The 22899-nt window shown below is 42.4% G+C and overlaps 1 long non-coding RNA gene across 5 annotated transcripts in view; it reads right to left on the reverse strand.

Annotated features, from left to right (window-relative positions):
- Positions 1-13078: 13078 nt before the first annotated feature.
- Positions 13079-22899, reverse strand: part of LOC102548181 (uncharacterized) — a 31593-nt gene continuing 21772 nt past the window's right edge. For 4 of the 5 annotated variants that reach the window (XR_358945.5, XR_010057016.1, XR_001840830.3 and 1 more), the window contains one exon: positions 13079-13615. This is a non-coding gene — a long non-coding RNA (uncharacterized LOC102548181). The remainder of the gene's footprint in view (positions 13616-22899) is intronic. The other variant, XR_005492481.2, reaches the window with a different exon arrangement.

The following is a 22899-nucleotide window of genomic DNA, read 5'->3' on the forward strand; positions in this document are numbered from 1 at the left end:
GGGCCTTCCACTTGCTAGGCAAGTGCTCTACCGCTGAGCTAAATCCCCAACCCCGATAGCTAGTTCTTAACAGAATCTTTGCCTGAGGTTCTGGCACACACCTGCTGTCCTGGCATTTGTCAGCTAGAAGAGGCAGAAAAATTGCTTTGAGTTCAAGGCCAGTTTAGGCTGCATGGTGAATACAGACTGGGGACATAGAGGGAAACTTTGACTCCTTTACCTAGAAACCTAGAAAACACAGACGCAGAAGTCTGGTAATTTCCACAAGCACTTGAAACAAATGCTAGACCTGAGTGACAGTGGACAGAGCGTGAGTTTCCTCACCAGTTTTTGAAGGTTAAGTCAGGAGTCCCAGAAAGACGCACACACCTTCAGAAATAGCACCAGCCACGTACTAAAGAGAATGCCCCCTAAAAGCTTCACAATCTGGATGGTTTGAAGCATCAAAAAACAGACCCCCACAGGCCAGAGGTCAAAGTCTGAAGTCAAGGTGTCAGTAGGGCTGTGCTCTCTCTCCAAGGAGAAAGTGACCTTTTGTCCGTTTAGCTTCTGAGGTTGCCCACAACCTTGGTGTTCCTTTGCGTCTTTTCTCTGAAGGGGATGCTCACCCCTAGTCCGCCGTGACCTTGTTTTAACTCGTTACATCTGCAGAGACGCAGACGTGCTGGAGTTTAAAGCCTGAAGTCTCAACATTCCCTAAATCCCTGTTGTTTTCTGTAGGAAAACAAATCAGGCAAAGTGTCGGATCAACCTTGGGGCCACAGCTCTATTTGCTTGTGGTGAGTTAGTTGTTCTGCACATATGTTTGCCTGCTCACCGGGACATATTGGTGGCCAATTGCTGCTTTGGAGAAACTCCAAGAAACAAACAAAAGTCACCATATATCCCCGGAAAGGAAGGAACACATCTGTATTGTCAAGATTCTTCTGGTTATCTCTGCGGTAGCTCCCTTTGCTCTGGTCTTGTGACTGTGACGATAGAGGTCTGCCCTTTGTTACTCAACACAGTCATTTAGTTTAAACTGAGGGAGGGTTTCTCTCTCTTGGAGATTATGTACGTATATGTACATACACATGATGATATATACACATATGTATAAATATACATATATGTACACACATGCATATCCATATGATCACTTCCCATTACTTTATTTCTGAGGGAGTGGAGGCATTCATTTTAGGTGAACATCATTTAAGAAGTGAAAAATGAGAATGAAATATATCTTTTACCAGAAGGCTTTTAACCGGGGCAGGAAATCAGATCAAGGACCCCACTGTGCATTCCTTCTGGAAAATCTGTTAGAGGAAGGAACGTCCCTGGGGGAGTTTCAACCCTCCTGCATAGGACTTTGTTTTCAGAGGGTCAATTAAAAAAGAAGTCTGTGTACAATGCCCTGTAGGACACTCAGGTCTTGCTTGGGAACATTTATAATGATGGAGCTTCATGCTCAGAGAGAGAAACGGGAGCCAATGTCCTGGCTGAACAGGAAAGGGTTGTGGCCATCGTGAAGCCCACGCTGTGTGCTAGCTTCATCATTTAAAGAACGAGGGCCAGGCTGTGCTGGGGAGACGGCCCAGAGGCTAAGAGCACTTTTTGGTCTTGCAGGTTCTGTTCCCAGCAAACACATGGCAGTAAAACCATCTATAACTTAGTTCCTGGAAGCCCCGGTTCACCTCTTTGGGTCTTAGAAGTCTTCTGCATGGGTGTAGTGTACATAAATACAAAAAGGCAGATATGCACACATACAATAAAAATAAATAAATTAAAAGAGAGACAGTAAGTGGGCTTATAGTTTTTTGTTTTGTTTTTTAAAGAAAGAGGTAGAATGGAAAGAACAAACTTAAACAAAAGTTTGACAACATGAAACTAAGGAAAACAAGGTATGACAAAACAGGGATCAGCCCCTCCTCCTGCTCCTCCTCCCCCTCCTCCTCTACCACTACCTCCTCCTCCTCCTCCTCTTCCTCCTCCTACTTCTCCTCCTCCTCCTCTTCCTCCTCCTCTTCCACTACCACCTCCTCCTCCTCTTCCTCCACCTCCCCCTTCTCCCTCCTCCTCCTCCTTCTCCTCCTCCTTCTCCTCCTCCACCACCTCCTTCTCCTCCTCCTCGTCTTCCTCTTCCTCCTCCACTACCACCTCCTCCACCTCCTCCTCCTCTTCCTCCACCTCCTCCTCCTCCTCCACCTCCTCCTCCTCCCCCACCACCACCTCCTCTTCTCTCCTTATACCTTGGTAGCACAGGTACCCCACCCTGCTGGTTTTCCTGCTGATGCCTGTGTGGCTCTGTGTTACATCAAGGGAAGGGACCACTGTGGAATCAGCAGCAGAGTTAGCCATTCGTGAGATTAGGAGAGGAAACTCAGATGCCAATCAAAGCAGATGGTTCTAAATCACAGAGGGTGTTCCCCTAGCCAGCTTAGGGGATTCGCACAGTGCCATTGAGGTGAAGGTCTTGGGTCTAGTCCCACAAAAGGTCTCATCTTCTGTCTGGAAAGTTTACAAAGCTTGGCTTTCTCTGTTCTAGCTCGTTGTTCTGCAAACACCGAAGCAATCTGAGATGATTTGAATGCGGTCTGTGTTCTCCCAAAGGTTCATGTACTGGAATTGTCCCCCGGAAGTGGTAGGAGTTTACGTTTTTTTTTTTTTTTTTTTAATTTCTTAAATTTTTTTTGACTTTCAAAATTCAGTTGACTTCAAGCTGAAAAACATTTCTTAAAACTGCATTTACCACCGATACCCATTTGTTAACAAAAATCACCAACATTTTGTGGAGGATGGAGAGAAAAGATGTCTACATACGTACTCCTGGTGACAGAAAAGAACATCCTGGTGACAGAAAAGCAGCCCTTAAAGGCTCACTTTTCTTACATTCTATCAATGCCCAAGATTCCTTCATCTTTGATCTAGGGCTCCAAATAGTACTTTAGCCACCAAAATCAGAATGCGTTGTATGGAAAAACTATTTTTAACAAAAAGAGAATAAGTAATTCCAATTAAAAAAAATGAATGTTACCAATCTTATACTTTGTACCAAGGAGTGCATCTGCAGACGTACTGAGTGTTAAATGTTAGGAGATGGAGTGGCTTTTGAGAAAAACTTTACATAACCTCAGCTCAAAAGTTAGCTGAACTGGCTTGTTCCTTGCTATGACAGCGGCTTCCTCCTCTTCATCAGCTTTACTCGTGTGTGATGACTTAATGACTTCATTCCCGAGCTCTCCAATTGCAGAAGACAGTACTTCATCTTTTGTGGAGGATATTAAATATCCCCAACATGGCTGAGGTTTTGTCCATGTGCTGGCTGGTATGTCCTGGGCCATCAGAAGGCACAGCTAGCTGTACTTCTCTGGGATCCAAGGTGCTGGCCACATAAACCCATTAAGTTCATTTCCTAAAACGTTCTCTTGATTTGCTGCTTCAAATACTAGTGCAAGGTATCTGCATTGTCTTCCGCCTTTCCTGTGATGGCGTCGTCGTTGACTGCAGGCAGATGAAGCTCACACTCGTCAGGTTGCCATCACAGTGGTCTGTGTGGAAGCCTTTGGAGTGCAAGGTAAACTGCACCAGGGAGATTTGCTACCAGTCCATGCTCTGCAGCCAGCCCTGATGTCTTGGTGAGCCTCATTGATGAGGTAGGCCCTTGAGAAACTGCATCCTTCCTCAGGTTGGAGCCCTGGACCAGGCGGAGCTTAAGTATGGCAGCCAGTCAAGAGCAGCTGGAGGAGGAGACGTGTGAAGCCTGGTGGCTTAGGGCTCCCGGGTTGTGGTGTGAAAGCAATGTTGAGGAGCGAGAGCTGACAGTAACAAGCTTGCAGCCACCGGTCTACACTGCCTGTTCAGGTCTGTGCTCTTCCATGTATGGAGAGGTGGTGGTAGGTCTTTAAACAGATGCAACCTGTGAGAGACCCTGAGGTCACTGGGCACATGAGGCACTCTGGTGCGACCCTTTGAGTTTCTGTGTGGAACTGTAAAGGGGCAGGCCTGGCTCCTGTACCCTCTGCTCCTCCATGAGTCACTGTCATTGCTGTCCATGGACGAGGCAGCGAGCCACAGACACCGGGCCCTGTTTGCTTGCACTTTGAATCTCTTCAACTATGAGCTAAATAAACCATTTTCTTCATAAGTACCTAGATTCAGGGAATTCATTGTGGCCATGAGAAGCTTCCCATACATGGTCCTAGGGAATTTCCTTTCTGAGCTGCGTGAGTGGCTACACAGAAGAGTAGTGACATCTATATCATAAACAGTTATACGCTGTTTATGAAAACACAAATACCGACCAACGATTCCATCTAGTATTGAAAATTTAGCCAATCATGAATGTTGGTTAAATTAATAAATGTTATAAACAGTTATTATGAACCCATAGCAACCATGGTTGCCTGCACTGTGCCTGAACAAGACTGGGCCTGTCAACGAACACCGGGCATAGGTGTGTGTGGGGTGGGGCACAGGGCCTTACCCCCCTTTGAAGAACTATTGGTCAGCAATGCATGGTAGACAATGAGGAGCCATCCTCTTCGGTTGTGTTCCCATTGGGGAGCCCATCGGGCTCCAGTGGACAGTTCTAAACCCTCGGTCATGGAGATGACCCTGGTTAAACTCAGTGGGTCACAGAGGAAAAGAAAAACCATGGACATGGAAAAGGGTTTTTTAGGGAGAAGAGGAAATTGTGGGGGTAAGGGAGGAGTAAAGGGTGAATGAAGTAATTATGTATGAAACTGTCAAATAAAAATGTAATTAATAAAAAAAATAAAGTGTGATTGTGCATGCCTATACTCCCAGAACGTTAGAGGCAGAAGCAGACATATTTCTATGACTTTGAGTCCAGCCTGGTCTACTTGGTGAGCTCCAGGTCAGCCAGGTAGCTCAACTACAGAATGAGACCCTGTCTGGAGTCAAAAACAAAATAAAGATAGGCATAAATTAAGAAGTTTTCCTTAAATACATAGACTGTTTCCTGTATGGGATCTCTTAGCTTTTCAAAAAGCTTTCTAGTATTTAGTATGGGCTCAATATTTAAGCGTCTCATAAAAAAAAATCATCCGGGGCTGGAGAGGTGGCTCAGCGGTTAAGAGCACTGACTGCTCTTCCAGAGGTCCTGAGTTCAAATCCCAGCAACCACATGGTGGCTCACAACCATTTGTAATGGGATCTGATGCCCTCTTCTGGTGTGTCTGAAGACAGCTACAATGTACTCATATATAATAAATAAATAAAATATTTAAAAAAAATCATCCAATGACTACCAGGCATAGAGTCTTTAGGTAGTGTTTTTTGTTCCTGTAAAGAAATACCTGAGGCCAACTAGCTTCAAAGAAGAGCTAGGGACGGTTAGATAACCCTGGAGAGCATCAATTTGCCATCCTTCCGATTGTACCTCAAGGCTATAAATATCGTTTACTTTGCAAACCTTTTTTTCTCCCCTTGCGCACCGCACTGCCAACAGTACGGATTAGTACTGCGGCTGGGCACCTTATATTCTAAGTTCTTTTCGTCGGCCTACAAATCTACATACCACTCAGATCGATGGTTAATTACAGCAGCCGGCTGTTGCCATTACAGAGTCAATAACAAAGTTAGTGCCCCTAATGGAACACTTCAATATAATTGACATCTGTTTTAGACGCTTGTGGGGCAAACTTCCCTTACTCTCCTATTTAGGTTTGTGTTGAAAATAGTCGGGGAGATCCGGAAAGTAAGCTGCCCGTTCACGACAAGAAAGGCTTCAAGTGGTCTCTGCGGACACACAGCTCATTTGAGCACAGCAAATGATGAATGCAGATTATTGCCCAATTTCTGCCCAGGTCAAAAGATTTGGGGGTGTACTTTCTTCTCCCCTCAAATGCATGTCTGGTGTTTATTAATACTTAGAGCTGAGAAGGAAAATCCATGTGTGCTGACTCGAGATTCACAGTGAGACGGGATGGGCAGGTCAAGAGCGGAGAAAGATTTATTTCCCCTGCAAACTTACTACATAATTATTCTTGTGCTCTGTTGGAGACAAAGGTCATTCTTAGAAAGTTCTCTTTGGCTCAAATAACCCGAGTTCACGAAAGCATGAAGCCAAGACTGTTCTCAGAAAGGAAGGGCTGCCATGGGAAAGGGAAGCTGGCCAGCGAGTGATCACGGGGATGATGCTCAGATGTCATCGATGTAAAGACCGATCGATGGAGCAGGGTGCACAGGCATGCCTGTCTGTTTAGGTGTTCTTTGGATGCTGTCATATAACAAAACAGTAGCAGGAAATAACACTTTTCTCATTTACTCTTGTTGTGGTTTGCCCTGGAGTTATCTGTATTTTGATGCTAATTTCACTGCCCCAAGGAGGGCTGCCTAGTCACCACTCAGGACTCAGGTGACTTCACCAGAACAGGTGAGGGGCAGGTACAAGATAGAAGGAGGCCTGTCATTGGATGAGAAGGAAGGATGGGCGGGAGAAAAGTTTGAAGGAAGAGGAGACTGGAACGGAAATGGAGGAGAGACAGGAGGGACAGAGAGGGTAGCCATGGCAGAGAGAAAATGGAGGCTGACATTTAGATTCCACTCTGTGTATTTACAGGTTGTTATGAATGTTCTTAAGGGATGGATGGTACTGGGCTTTGTATGTTTAGGTGGGCAATTATATCTTACCAATTGGGTTAAAGGTTATTGTATTGTGTGTTCGTTCATGTGCAGATTTAAGTGTAAGGGAGTGTAGGGTGGCTGGTCTGAGCCAGGACGGAATTGGAATGTGTGCTTCTGGCAAGATATCCCGCAGATGTCTTGGGGCACTGTGTTGACAGACCTAGTGGGAGATAAAAGGCAGCATTTTATTTTTTTATATTTTTCAACATCATATTCATTCCTCCCTTTTGTGTTTCTTATAACACTTTTGAATATTCAGTTTCAAGTATTTCCACAGTATTCCACAGGATCAGTGCAGTGCAGGGCCAGGAGCCTTCTTTTCATTTTACATTTGTGCTGTGGATCTCTTCAGAGGTGGCGGACTGATGAGGACACCGAATTGTTATCCTTAGGACGTATAGCACAGGTCTCCCTCCCAGGGTGTCATGTGGACGGGCTGAGTTACCGAGTGACCCGTGAAAGAGGGTTTTCCTTCTTCTATGCACTTTTCTCTCTTCGCCGACTTCTTCCCTCATTTTGGGTCTTCATTTATCCACCATTCTTTCTCAGTGTAAAATCGTGCTTATGTATTTGCCTCAGATAAGATTAAAAAAGTAGTTCTTTTTAAAGGGTAACTGGAAAAAGGGAAGTGAGAGGGGAAAGAAGAGAGGGAGGGAAGGAGAGAGGCTTTAAGAGATGGCTTTTTAAACTGGCCATGCATGGAGGCACACCCCTGTAGCCCCAGCTTTTGGGAGATGAGACAAGCGAATCAGGGGTTCAGGGCCAGGGTCAGCTACATAGCAAATTTGAGGCCAGTCTAGATTATATGAAATTGTGTTTGAAGAAGGGGAAGAAAAAGAAGGAGGAGGAAGAGGAAAAGGATGAAGAGGAGGAGAAAGAAAAGAGAAGGAAAGGAAGGATAAGGAGAGGAGCGCAGCAGCGGCATCTCCTCTAACTCCACCTCCAAACAACCAAAAGACTAAGACAAACACAGAAAGTGAGAGTTTAAATAGATTAATCCTGTTCATATTTTAACTTTCATGTTTTGTCATGTAGTTTCTGGTATTATTTAATATAAATAGAAATGATAAAAATAAAACAAACAGCCTAGAAATTTCGTAAAATTCTACATTATAAAATACCGTGTAGCACTGCGTTACTGCCCATCTTTGTCCATTTCCCCTTATTTTATTTATTTCATGATTCTGGGGCTCAGTCTCAGATATGTTAGGCAAGTGCTGTGCCATGAGCCACCCTTGTTTCTGTTTGAAAATCTGCTGTGTATTTAGTGAGTCGAATATTGCCTTATGATTGTTTGAAATGCGTATTTTATTTTGTATTTGAAACCAGGTTCTTCTCTGAAGTCCAGGATGGTCTTAAACTTGCCATCCTCCTGCCTCTACCCCCAAGTACTGGAACGACAAGTATGTGCCCAACTCTGAAATGAATTAAACTTTATTTATTTTTTTATTTTAATTTTTAAAATGCACTGACCTTATTTATGTGTTGTATTTTGCTTGAATGTATGTCTGCGCACCACATGCATATCCAGTGCCCTTAGAGGTATCAGTTCCCTGGAATTGGAGTTATAACATGTTTGTGAGCTATGGGATTTGAACCCAGGTCCCCAGCAATAACAGATGCTCTTAACTGTTGAGCTATTTCTCCAGCCTCTAGATTTCATTTTTTATTTTGTGGTGAATGTAGATTCACATGGTATTGAAATAGGCATTTTCTCTGTTTTATAAAAGATCCTATTTTTAAATTATATGCATCTATGTGTGGGTTTGTGAGTGCAGTGCCAGAGGAGGCCAGAAGAGGGCATCACATTTCCCTGGCGCTAGAGTTACAGGCAGTTGTGAGGTGCCTTATGTGGGTGCTGGGAACAGAACTCTGGTTCTCTGGAAGATCAGTTCATACTCTTAATTCTTACTGAGCCATCTCTCCAGCTCTGCCCGGGCATTCTCGGTTTCTCCTAGACTCCCTGAAGCTTTCTGTGTGGAAATCACATCACTTAGCAACAGGAATGTGGATGGTTTTCCTTTTGTCATTTCTTTCTCTTTCTAGCTGTCCTGAAGGGCCACAGACCTTGAGTGCCAGGAAGACTCAGCATCGTGGCTATAGGTTTCGCCTTTTCTGTCCCTTGTCTTAGCATGAAAACGTTTAGTTTTTCATACCAAATGTAATATCCAGCAGTGGGTAGCGCGAGTGACATCCACATCTCTTCTTTTAAGCTTACGCTCATACTTAGTTACACTTCTTTGTATGTGTTGGTGGAAATCGGGGAAACTGGTATATGTTCCGCATTTTCAATATGGAAGTCTCCTAAAACCGAAGTTTTAGTCTGAAGATTCCTTTAATTTTAATTGCAACTCTCCTAGATATTCAGGAAATAATAGCTTCAAAACATTAGAATTTCCCCCTGTGGTTCCTCACTCTCTCTTACACAAGAACAAGAACATCCGAAATGAAATAAAAGTTCCAGAATAACTTATGATATTTTTCCTGAGGTATTCTGGGTTGCCTCTGTGTTCTCTAATATAGCCCTCATTAATTATTAGTTAATTCTGGAGGGAGGATGGCACTGTAAGTAATAACATGGATTCTTGCTCGCCACGTCATGCTTAAGAGTATTTTGCAACTAAACATTATTGAAGTTGCTCGCAAGGGACAGATGATTTAATATTGACACAACCTTAAATAAATTGAAAAGGCATAAATCAGAGTAATGAGATTCAAAAAGCTGTTAATATTAATGGAGAAAACTTCTGGGGGAGTATAGAATAAAATCAAAGAATCTAGGAGCCCTAGATGAAAATGGTGAGACCAGTTAATGACTAAAAATTTAGTTTTTTTTTCAATTTCCAGACTGTTCTACGTTCTTAGAAACAGGACATGCCTTTACAACTGCTATTTGGAAAAATGGAATGGAGAATTTTTAGGGAAAAATGTCAAAATTTGCCAAGAATAAAGTATAGTTCTTCTGGCTTTGCATATAACAAATTAGGATACTACTATGCTTAATTTTTGAAATAACAACCTTAGATTTTCCTCCAAATGACAATGTTATAAATAATTAGTAACAAGAAGTATATGCATATCATGGTTGCACACATGTGTGCTTATGTGAGTATGTATATAAGTATACACATGTATTATATCTATACAAGTATGTAATTGAGAATTATTAATATTTATTATTACCAAATTTTAAGTATACAGTGAAAGGACATAATTTGAACATATTAGAAGTTGTGTCTTTAAAATTGAAATTAAAAGAAGAAAGAAAGCTAGAGAGATGCAATCTAGACATGCAAGAAAAATGAATTAGTCAGACATTTTGACAAAAATCTTGAAACATGTTATGGGATATTCTTCTTTAGAGAGTGGAAGGTATATTATAATTGGGTATAGAACTATGTTTTCTTGGGTCTGAAAAATAAAAACAAAATTCAGCCGCCACTTTTGTTAAGTTTTGTTGCTATCAATGTTTTTAAAGTATTAAGAGTAAAATTGATATTCCTGGATTCAGTCACTGCAACATGCACACACACACACACACACACACACACACACACACACACACACACATTGTATATACACATGTACTTTGTGAAGAGAAAGTAAATTCAATGAAGCTAGTGGGAATTTTGAATGTTCTACAGTATGGTAGCGGCATGAGAATAAACACATGGAGCAGTGACACGAAGTAGAGGACCCGGTAACAAGCCCACGTGACTACAGCTAGCTAACCCTTGCCAAAGACGCACAATGGAGAAGTGACACTTAAACCTGTGCTGTGTTTTACCTTGTGGACCGGAATTCAAATCCAATTAGAAAGTGGTTGATTACTGCCATGATGTCCATGCCACCACTGTACCATTTGGGATGTCTTACCAGGCCAACCATTATTGTAGCTCCCAGAGCTCAGCTGGGATTGACTGATGGTCGCTTTCCTCCTATGGTAGCATACAGAGAACCTTTCAGCACTGTGGAAGCTAGCTAGTAGGGATGAAGCTTCCAGGTCAGGACCTTGCTTTCTCCATGTTCTGTGATTAAGGCCCTAAAGCCACAGGGTCTCTGTGTCAATTTCTGGAGAGGAGCCCATACCTGGAACCATTATTGGATGAAGAACCTATGGCTAGACAGCTTATAGGCCCTACAGGAGAACCTACGTCTATTATTCTGCCAAATTGACAGGTTTTTTTTTCAAGACAGAGTTTCTCTCTGTAGCCTTGGATGTTCTGAAATTTACTCCTTATACCAGGGTGACCTCAAACTTTGTCCTGCCTCTGCCTCCCGAGTGCTGGGATTAAGGGCACATGCCATCACAGCCAACCGGATGTAGTATCGAACTGATTTCTAGTGACAACATTAAACCCATAAATGAATACATCCCTGAGTTTCATCTAAGAAGCTTCTAGTTTCAGTAGATGGTGATTAACACAGAGACCCACAACGGGCTAAAGTACAGGGAGTAAGAGACTATAGAGTGCTCAGCCCTAACTGGAATCTGTCCTGTACCTCTATGCCTCCCCCCCGCCACTCCCAACCCCCTGGGTTCAGAGGTCACTGCAGAAGAGGGAGCAGAAAGAATACAAGAGTCATAGGCACTGGATGACCACAAGGAAACAGGATCTTCTGGACACAGCAGGGCAGCTGCCCATATGAGATCACAGTGACTGCAACATCACTCACAGCCTGTCTAAGTCCAAGTCAGATCAGATCTCAGCATGGAGATGAGAATTAGGCACTGCATCCTACCTCTAGTCTATCGAGAGCTGTTGTCTGCTGGAAGAGGGAAGAGTGGTTTCCTACGAGAGTCTAACGCCTGTAAGTTCACCACATTCCAGCGGAAGACCTGATATCCAAGAATATACATCAGTACAAACTGATCTTGATGGGTTTACAAAAATGAACAAAACACACAAAGTTGGATGAGTTGGGGAGGGGAAGGGACTACAAACAAAACACATTGTATAAAACATTCAACAAAATAATAAAAAATTTTGTTTAAAAGGAGGGCAGGATGTTAGAGGGAGTGGGAAGATGGGAGGTGGATCCGGGAGGGGTTAGAGGGATGAGAAAGGGTGAATAGGGGGTTGGGGATTTAGCTCAGTGGTAGAGCGCTTGCCTAGGAAGCACAAGGCCCTGGGTTCGGTCCCCAGCTCTGAAAAAAAAAAAAAGAAAGAAAAAGGAAGAAAGGGTGAATAGGTTCAAAATACATTGCACAAATGTATGAAATTCTTAAAGAATTAATAAATATGCAGTAATAAAAAACTGTGCTGGATAAACTAAAATGGGAATCTTACCCTTCACCATATGCAGAATCAATTCAAATTGATCAAAGACCACCACAAACTGAAAATATCCAAGGGAAATGCAAAGGGAGAACTTCAAAATCCAGGTCTAGGCATTGACTTTCTGAAAGGAACTCCAGTAGCTCCGAAAAAAAAAATCAGCAAGACTTGACACATGAAATTAAAAGATTTGTGCAGATCAAAGGGGACAATTAATATATTGACAAGACAGACTGTGGAATGGGAAAAAAAATCTTTGCCACCTATTCATCTAAATTAGTATCTAAAAGCTAACTAATCTAGTGGTGTAAATAGTATCACCATGTAGGGGATTAGTAGCTAAAATATACAAAGAACTGCAGGACCAGTGAGATGTCCCAGGTAACAGTGCTTTCTTGTCACACCTGATAACCCGAGTTCTGTCTGTGGGTGACATGAATGTCCATATGTTAAAAGGAGAGGACCTTTTGTGTGTATTTATGTATGTGTGTATGTGTGCGTATGTATGTATGTGTGTATGTATATATGTATATATGTATGTATATATATGTATGCAATTTGAAGTATGTAATTTCATCAGGCTCTATGGAAACTAGTCTGGGGGATTCCTGGGATTAAAAGCAGAACTACAATATGACTCATCTATTATACTTGTGGGTATATAGACCTAAGGGACCAAGTCACTGTTCAATAGAGATCCATGTATAACCCATGCTTGTTTGTCTACTTAAAACTCACTTTGTATTCTTTGAAAGTTTCATCCATTTTAGTCCTTTTCATCCCTTAGCATCCTCTCTTCCTGCCTCTCCCCTTCATTAAAACCTTTCCTCTCATTGAGCCCTCTCGTAGTTTAAATGCTTTTTGTTGTGTGTGAACTACCACATTTAGAGTTTCTCCCTTGAACATGGAAAGGAGGTGAATTGATGAAACATGGGGCACCTTATCAATGGCCATAGCACCGAAGAAAGTGGTACTCTTTCCCCTAGATACCACTAACTGTTGAAGGTTTCCTCAAACAGAGTCATCAAATGGGTACGCGTGTTCAAATGACAGAGACTATGGGGCACCATTCAAACTACTACAGCGAATTTAGGTCAGACAGATTTTACATACATGTGCATGAGTGCATGAACACACACATACATATGCATAAACACACACACACATGCTACATTTGGAGGTTCTTTTTATTCCAGATATATGTCACATATATTAAAAATAAAAAAGACTGATGAACAAGGCCAATGGACCTTGCTAACTTGCTTAGTCTTCTGTGGTCCTACATCATCAAGAGATGCTCTGCTCTGAACGATCAGTGTGAAGGCACAGAGAGTGGCAAGATCACCCATGCGTTCACCTTGCTTCCAACATGGCTTTGGAGATGGTGAGCACAGACTGCTCTGTTTCGGAATTTGCTATCTCACCTGGTAGGAGAGGGAGTGGGTTTTCTTAATGCCTGTAAGCTGAGGTCCCGTTTTGTGTCATCTCATAGTGTTCCCCCCAAATGCTGTACGGTGCTCGTGCTACATTGACTGTTCTCAGATCTGATGCAAGAGCTCACAAGTTCTGCATACCATGTCTGCCTCCTTAGTGAAAGCGTGAGTCTTCAGTTCCCAGAACTCCTCGGTAGATTGGGAGGATCTTCATCAGTGAACCAAGAACGCACATCTGATCCAGTGGGGGGAGAAAGTTGAGCCTTCTTTCACCTGAAAAAAGAACAAGATAGGAGCACAAGGGGAAGCAGGGAGTACGTGACTGAGGAGAGATGAGCTAGGTAGCTCCTTTTGGAGTTTCTGTGGAAAAGGACACATGCGTTTGTTCTTTCAGTTTTTTCCTGTCCCTACTGTCGGCGCCAGCACCGACACAGTACCGAGAATCGGGCGAAAGCCTACAGGATGAAAAACACACACACACACACACACACACACACACACACACACACACACACACACACAGAGGTTATCATGTCAAGCCAGGAGAGGAAGAGAGGAAGAGAGGAAGAGAGGAAGAGAGAGAGAGAGAGAGAGAGAGAGAGAGAGAGAGAGAGAGAGAGAGAAAGAGCGGAAGGAAGAGTGAGAGTGAGGAAGAAGAGTGAGAGACTCCTGTAGCTTTATTCACCACTTATATACCCAAGTCTCCAGGTAGAAAATAACTGGGAAGCACAGTGGGAAACCCTGGCTTATGACTTCTCGACTAAGAGACCTGAATTAATTAGGGAGAAATCCCAGAAGACCAGCCTAAATCTCCAGGATAAAGGCTGAGGAAGCAAAAGGCAGAAGTAAATTGCCCACCACCCAGGTGTGGTCCAGGTGTGTCGGTGCCACATGCATCAGCCGGGCTCAGCAGAGGTCATGCAGTGGAGACACTGGGTGTTTACTACTTGGTCTTTTCTTCCTGTGCCGTAAATACATGGGAGAGGATCTTAGGAGTATGTGTGGCCAAGAGTCACATAGCCACTTTGAGCTATCCAGGCCCAAATCCAATATGGCTCACTACACCCTACCCTGTGGTCTCCCTATTAAGTGGCACTCACTGCCTCTTTGGGCAGGGTGGCAGGGAGGTTTGGAAGAAGGTAGATTCCAGTTCTTGAACTGATTCAAAACCAGGAGCTGATAACAAGAAAAAGCGTGGACGGTTAAGATGGTTCACAGTCATCCACTTTTCTCATTCCTCAGCACCTGATTGCTCAGGAGTAAGAGAGAAGGCTGACCATGGGAGGAGCGACACCTAGACCAAAGAAGACCTGACAGGTATCCCTTCTGCCTGGCCCCACTGAGAGACCAGGTGTACAGGACAGTGTGCTCCACAGACTTGGAGGCTGGAGGAGAGAAGTACAACGTTTATTTGGATTAGAAATGAACCAAAGAGCAAGCACAGGCTGGACCTAGACCTCCTGCACTCATGGAGCAGACGAGCAGCTTGGTCTTCCCAAACAACTGGAGCAGGGCTATCCCTGAGCCTGTGGCCTGCCCGCCTCCCTGTGGATCCTGTACTGCTAAATGGACAGCCTTGTCTGGCCTCAGTGGGAGAGTGTGTCTAGTTCCACAGCAACCGGATACACAGTGTATGTGGGGGGTTGACACCCAGAGGGGGCCTTCGCCTTCTAAGGGGAATGGGGGAAGGACTTACGGGAGCGGGTACTGGGAGGGGAGGAAGGACAGATATTGGGTTGTAAAGTGAATAAATAAATTTAATAATAAAATAAAGGTTTACATCACAGTTGTGTAAAAAAAAACCCAACAAAGCATGAAAATCAATATCACTGTCTACATTTTTACAACCGAACAAACACATTCAAAGAAATTAAGCTGCTTATGAAAGAAAAACATTTTGAGTATCAGATTGGCAGCTCTTTTAAGTCAGAGAAAATCTATGGAAACTGGTGAGGCACTGCACCTGGAGTATCGCTTGCACATAATTAAAAGGATTCATTGGGCGTGCACGGTTTTCATCCTTAGTGGATTCCTTCAGCTGAAGTGCTACCACCATGGTCTAGTGTTGTAAGGTTTTATCATTCTTAAGAGAGCTCCCATGCCCCTTTGCTACCAACCATTCCCTAAACCATCCCAGGCAACTTTGCCTCTGCTTTCTCGCCCAGGGATTTGTGCTTTAATGGAGTTACGTGCCAACAGAAGGAGTTCGAAAGCTTGGCTTTTTAAACAGCTTGTGTGGAATTTCTGCTGTGTTTTCTTCATACAGTTCCAGAAAATTCCCAGTGATGCCTGAGCTTTGTTGGAATATTTCTTTTTTTAAAAAATTTTAATCTTTTTTAAAAATTTTATTCTCTTGAATATTTTATGTATTTACATTTCAAATGTTATCTCCTTTCTCCTCTCTCCCATACTCCCTCCCCTGCCCCCCTGCTTCTGTGAGGATGCTCCCACTCCCATCCACCCACTCCCACCTCAATGCCCTGTTATTCCCCTACATTGTGGAAATGAGCCTTCACAGGACCAAGGGCTTTTCCTCCTACTGATGCCGGACAATGTCATCCTCTGCTACATATGCAGTTGGAGCCATGGGTCCCTCCATGTGTACTCATTGGTTGGTGGATAAGTCCCTCCCTGGGAGCTCTGGTGGGGTCTGGTTGGTTGATTTTGTTGTTCTTCCTATGGTGTTGCAAACCCTTCAGCTCCTTCGGTCTTTTCTTTAACTCCTCCACTGGAGTCCCCTTGTTCAGTCCAATGGTTAGCTACAAGCATCTTCATCTGTATCAGTAGGGTTCTGTCAGAAACTCTAAGGGGACAGCCATATCTAGCTCCTGTCAGCAAGCACTTCTTGGCATCAGCAATAGTGACTATGTTTGGTGGCTGCATATGGGATGGATCCCCAGGTACGGCAGTCTCTGGATGAACTTTTCTTCAGTCCCTGTTCCACTCTTTGTCCTGGTTTTTCCTCCCATGAGTATTTTGTTCTCCCTTAGGAATCAAGCATCCATGTTTTGATCTTCCTTCTTCTTTTGCTTCATATGATCTGTAAATTTTTCTTAGGTATTTCAAACTTTTGGGCTAATATCCACTTATCAGTGAGTGCATACCATGCATGTTCTTTTGTGACTCAGGATATTTTCTAGTTCTATCCATTTGCCTAAAAAATTCATGAAGTCATTGTTTTTAATAGTTGAGTAGTACTCCATTGTGTAAATGGACCACATTTTCTGTGTCCATTCTTCTGTTGAAGGACATCTGGGTTCTTTCCAGCTTCTGGCTATTATAAATAAGGCTGCTATGAACATAGTGGAGCACGTGTCCTTGTTGTATGTGGGAGTATCTTTTGGGTATATGCCCAGGAGTGGTATCGCTGGGTCCTCAGGTAGTACTATGTCCAATTTTTTTTTTTATTAACTTGAGTATTTCTTATATACATTTCGAGTGTTATTCCCTTTCCCGGTTTCCGGGCAAACATCCCCCTAATCCCTCCCCCTCCCCTTCTTTATGGGTCTTCCCCTCCCCATCCTCCCCCCATTGCCACCCTCCCCCCAACAATCTAGTTCACAGGGGGTTCAGTCTTAGCAGGACCCAGGGCTACCCCTTCCACTGGTGCTCTTACTAGGATATTCATTGCTACCTATGAGGTCAGAGTCCAGGGTCAGTCCATGTATAGTCTTTAGGTAGTGGCTTAGTCCCTGGAAGCTCTGGTTGCTTGGCATTGTTGTACATATGGGGTCTTGAGCCCCTTCAAGCTCTTCCAGTTCTTTCTCTGATTCCTTCAACGGGGGTCCTATTCTCAGTTCAGTGGTTGCTGCTGGCATTCTCTGTATTTGCTGTATTCTGGCTGTGTCTCTCAGGAGCGATCTACATCCGGCTCCTGTCGGCCTGCACTTCTTTGATTCATCCATCTTGTCTAATTGGATGGCTGTATATGCATGGGCCACATGTGGGGCAGGCTCAGAATGGGTGTTCCTTCTGTGTCTGTTTTAATCTTTGCCTCTCTATTCCCTGCCAAGGGTATTCTTGTTCCCCTTTTAAAGGAGTGAAGCATTCACATTTTGATCATCCGTCTTGAGTTTCATTTGTTCTAGGCATCTAGGGTAATTCAAGCATTTGGGCTAATAGCCACTTATCAATGAGTGCATACCATGTGTGTTTTTCTGTGATTGGGTTAGCTCACTCAGGATGATATTTTCCAGTTCCAACCATTTGCCTACGAATTTCATAAAGTCATTGTTTTTGATAGCTGAGTAATATTCCATTGTGTAGATGTACCACATTTTCTGTATCCATTCCTCTGTTGAAGGGCATCTGGGTTCTTTCCAGCTTCTGGCTATTATAAATAAGGCTGCAATGAACATAGTGGAGCATGTGTCTTTTTTATATGTTGGGGCATCTTTTGGGTATATGCCCAAGAGAGGTATAGCTGGATCCTCAGGCAGTTTAATGTCCAATTTTCTGAGGAACCCCCAGACTGATTTCCAGGATGGTTTTACCAGTCTGCAATCCCAACAACAATGGAGGAGTGTTCCTCTTTCTCCGCATCCTCGCCAGCATCTGCTGTCACCTGAGTTTTTGATCTTAGCCATTCTCATCTTTGCATTTCCCTGATGACTAAGGATGTTGAACATTTCTTTTTTTTTTTTTTTTCAGAGCTGAGGACTGAACCCAGGGCCTTGCGCTTGCTGGGCAAGTGCTCTACCACTGAGCTAAATCCCCAACCCCTGAACAGTTCTTTAGGTGCTTCTCAGCCATTCAATATTCCTCAGTTGAGAATTCTTTGTTTAGCTCTGTACCCCATTTTTAAATAGGATTATTTGATTCTCTGGGGTTTAACTTCTTGAGTTCTTTGTATATACATATTAGATATTAACCCTCTACTGGATGTAGGATTGGTAAAGACCTTTTCCAATCTTTTGGTTGTTGTTTTGTCCTATTGACAGTGTCCTTTGCCTTACAGAAGCTTTGCAATTTTATGAGGTTCTATTTGTCGATTCTTGATCTTAGAGCATAAGCCATTGGTGTTTTGTTCAGGAAAATTTCCCGTGTCTGTGTGTTCCAGGCTCTTCCCCACTTTCTCTTCTATTAGTTTCAGTGTATCTGGTTTTATGTGGAGGTCTTTAATCCTCTTGGACTTGAGCTTTGAACAAGGAGATAAGAATGGGTCAATTTGTATTCTTCTACATGCTGAATTTGTATTCTTCAACATGATGTTGTCTTTTTTTCCATTGGATAGAGTGGGCAGCCTTGTCTAGTCCCTGATTTTAGTGGGATTGCTTCAAGTTTCTCTTCATTTAGTTTGATGTTGGCTACTGGTTTGCTGTATATTGCTTTTACTATGTTTAGGTATGGGCCTTCAATTCCTATTCTTTCCAAGACATTTATTATGAAGGGGTGTTGAATTTTGTCAAATGCTTTCTCATAATGAAATGATCATGTGTTTTGTTTTTTTTGAGTTTGTTTATATAGTAAATTATTTTGATGAATTTACATATATTGAACCAGCTTTGTATCCCTGGGATGAAGCCTACTTGATCATGGTGAATGGTCATTTTGATGTGTTCTTGGATTAGGTTTCCCAGAATTTTATTGAGCATTTTTGTACTGATATTCATAAGGGAAAGTGGTCTGAAATTCTCTTTATTTGTAGGGTCTTTGTTTAGTTTAGGTATAAGAATACTTGTGGCTTCAAAGAATGAATTGGGTAGTGTTCCTTCTGTTTCTATTTGTGGAATAGTTTGGACAGTATTGATATTATTGACAGTATTGATAGTATTATCTTCTTTAACGGTCTGATAGAATTCTGCACTAAACCCATCTGCTCCTGGCCTTGTTTTTTTTTTTTTTTTGGTTGGGAGATTTTTAATAACTGGTTCTATTTCTTTAGGGGTTATGGGACTGTTTAGATAGTTTGTCTGATCCTGAGTTTAATTTTTATCTGTCTAGAGAATTGTCCATTTCTTCCAGATTTCCCTATTTTGTTGAGTCTAGGCCTTGTAGTAGGATCCAATAATTTTTTGAATATCCTCAGTTTCTGTTCTTATGTCTCCCTTTTCTTTTCTGATTTTGTAAATTTGGATACTCTCTCTGTGCCCTCTGGTTAGTCTGTCGAAGGGTTCATTTATCTTGATGATTTTCTCAAAACCGGCTCTTGGTTTTGTTGATTCTTTATGTTGCTCTTTTTGTTTCTACTCGATTGATTTCAGCCCTGCATTTGATTATTTCCTGCCTTCTACTCCTCTTGAGTGAATTTGCTTCTTTCTGTTCTAGGTCTTTCAGGTGTGCTGTCAAGCTGCTAGTGTATGCTCTCCTCAGTTTCCTTTTGCAAGCACTCAGAGCTATGAGTTTTTCTCTTAGCACTGCTTTCTTTGTATTTTATAAGTTTGGGTATGCCGTGCCTTCATTTTCACTTCATTTCAATTCCAAAAGGTCTTTAATTTCTTTATTTCTTCCTTGAACAAGTTGTCATTAAGTAGATCATTGTTCAGCTTCCATGGGTATGCGGACTTTTTGTTTTTGAAGACTAGCCTTAGTCCGTGATGATCTGATAGGATGTATAGGATTATTTCAATCTTCTTGTATTTATTGAGGCCTGTTTTGTGTCATTTATATGGTCAATTTTGCAGAAGGTACCATGAGGTGCTGAGAAGAAGGTATATTCTTTTGTCTTAGGATGAACTGTTCTATAGATGTCTTTTAAATCCATTTGGCTTATAAGTTCTGTTAGTTTCTGTTTCTGTTTAGTTTCTGTTTCCATGATCTACCCATTGATGAGAGTGGTGTCTTGACGCCTCCCCCTATTATTGTATGTGGTGCAATGTGTGCTTTGAGCTTTAGTAAAGTTTCTTTTATGAATGTCGGTGCCCTTGCATTTGGAGCAGAGATGTTCAGGTTTTTCCTTTGATGAGTATGAAGTATCTTTCCTTATCTTTTTTTTTGATAACTTTTGGTTGAAAGTCGAATTTATTTGATATTGGAATGGCTACTGCAGCTTTTTTCTTGGGACCATTTGCTTGGGAAAAATTTTTCCCAGCCTTTTTACTCTTAGTGTCTGTCTTTGTCACTGAGGTGCATTTCTTCTATGCAGCAAAAATGCTGAGTACAGTTTACATATCCAGTCTGTTAGTCTCTGTCTTTTTATTGGGGAAATGAGTCCATTGATGTTGAGAGATATTAAGGAGTAGTGATTGTTTCCTGTTATTTTTGTCGTTAGAGGTAGAATTATGTTTGTGTGGCTATCTTCTTTTGGGTTTGTTGCAGGAAGATTACTTTCTTGCTTTTTTTAGGCTGTAGTTTCCCTCCTTCTGTTTGAGTTTTCCATCTATCATCCTTTGTAGGGCTGGATTTGTGGAAAGATATTGTGTAAATTTGTTTTTGTCATGGAATATCTTGGTTTCTCCATCTGTGGATATAGTAGCCTGGGTTGGCATTTGTGTTCTCTTAGGGTCTGTATGACATCTGTCCCAGATCTTCTGGCTTTCATAGTCTTTGTTGAGAAGTCTGGTGTAATTCTGATAGGTCTGCCTTTATATGTTACTTGACCTTTTCCCCTGTTGCTGTAAAATTAAAATAAAATTCTGTCTTTTATCCCGCACTAGATCAGGCACCATAGTGCCCCAAATTAGCTGGTAGATATCTTCATCTCAGTCAGCAAAGTGTCTCACCCACTTTGCTCTATCCCATATGACACTGCCAATGGCTACTCTCTGAGGCTAGCAACAATATCTCTACCTATCTAGTTCCCAAGGCAGGATGTCACCATGACAGACATACACATCCCAATTTTGTGGTGGGCTAGCATGTCTAGCCACCACATACTCTCTTGAACTTAAATTGCCACACGAAAAAACACACAACACAATAACCTCTGATCCAATTGAGAATATATAATTTGTTCATCTAGACATACAAAGCCCCGTACACATCCATCCCTTAAGAATATTCATAACCTGTAAATGTGCAGAGAAGAATCTTAACATCTGCCTCCATGTTCTCTCCTCTGCCTCTCTCTCCTCAGTCCAGTCTCCTCCCTCTCTAAAACTTTTCTCCTGCCCATCCTTCCTTCTTGTCTAATGACAGGCCTCATTGTATCCTGTACTTGCCTTCATATGTATAATGACATCATCCTACATTCCCCTTACTGCTCTTAATATTCTTTCCTTGTTTTGTGTATTTGGTGTTTTGACTACATGTGACAGGAGGAATTTCTTTTCTGGTCCAATCTGTTTGGAGTTCTGTAGGTTTCTTGTATGCTTATAGGCATCTCTTTCTTTAGGTTAAGAAAGTTTTCTTCCATAATTTTGTTGAAGATATTTACTGGCCCTTCAATTTGGGAATCTTTGTTCTTTTCTATACTTATTATTCTTTGGTTTGGTCTTTTTATTGTGTCCTGGATTTCTTGGATGTTTTGGTTAGGACCTTTTTGCTTTTTGTACTTTCTATGCCTACTGTGTCAATATTTTCTATGGTATCTTCTGCCCCCGAGATTCTTCAATCTCTTGTATTCTGTTGGTGATGCTTGCATCTATGACTCCTTTTTTTTCTTTCTTCTTTTTTCTTTTTTTCGGAGCTGGGGACCGAACACAGGGCCTTGCGCTTGCTAGGCAAGCGCTCTACCACTGAGCTAAATCCCCAACCCCGGCATCTATGACTCCTTATCTCTTTCCTAGGTATTCTATCTCCAGGGTTGTCTCCCTTTGTGATTTTTTAAATTGTTTCTATTTCCATTTTTAGATCCTGGATGATTTTGTTCAATTCCTTCACCTGTTTACCTGTGTTGTCCTGTATTTCTTTAAGGGAGTTATTTATGTCCTTCTTAAAGTCCTCCATCATCGTCATGAGATGTGATTTTAAATCCAAATCTTGCTTATCTGGTGCGTTGGGATATCCAGTATTTGCTGTGGTGGTAGAACTGGGTTCTGATGATGCCAAGTAGTCTTGGTTTGGTTGCTTAGGTTCTCATGCTTGCCTCTCTTGCCATCTGATTATCTCTGATGTTAGTTGGTCTTACTGTCTCTGACTGGAGCTTGTCCCTCCTGTGGGCCTATGAGCCTTTGATCTTAGGAGTGACAGGGATCCTGGGGGATCAGCTCTCTCAGGGTAAGTTTTGGGTTGGAAAGCTGTGGGACAACTCCAGCTTTGGGTGCAGATGGAGATCAGAAGGGTCCTGTCCTAGGCTGTCCTGTTTCTTTTGTGCCCCATGTGCTTCCGGTGTGTCTCCCCTTGGACAGTCTATGGAGGGAAAGTGGTGTTCCACTTGTGGGCTGTGGGCTTAGGAGGGAGAGCGCTTCTGGTAGACCAGTTCTCTGCTGGCAGATTTTGTGTCCAAGGGCTGTGGAACAGCCTCAGCTTTGGGCGCAGATGGAGACCAGAAGTGGGAATATTTCAATTATTAATTATTTCTTACTATTGGCATACTCATATTTTCTATTTATTCTTGAGAATTTTTTTTGTAACTTTCCCCCAGAACATACAATTGTCTAATTGGTTGACAGAAAATTGTTCATAATAGTCTCTTACAACTAAAAACATCTGGAAGCCTGCTGTGGTATCATAGGTGC

This window comes from Rattus norvegicus, chromosome 13 (genome assembly GCF_036323735.1).
Source record: "Rattus norvegicus strain BN/NHsdMcwi chromosome 13, GRCr8, whole genome shotgun sequence".
Taxonomy (NCBI): Eukaryota; Metazoa; Chordata; class Mammalia; order Rodentia; family Muridae; genus Rattus; species Rattus norvegicus.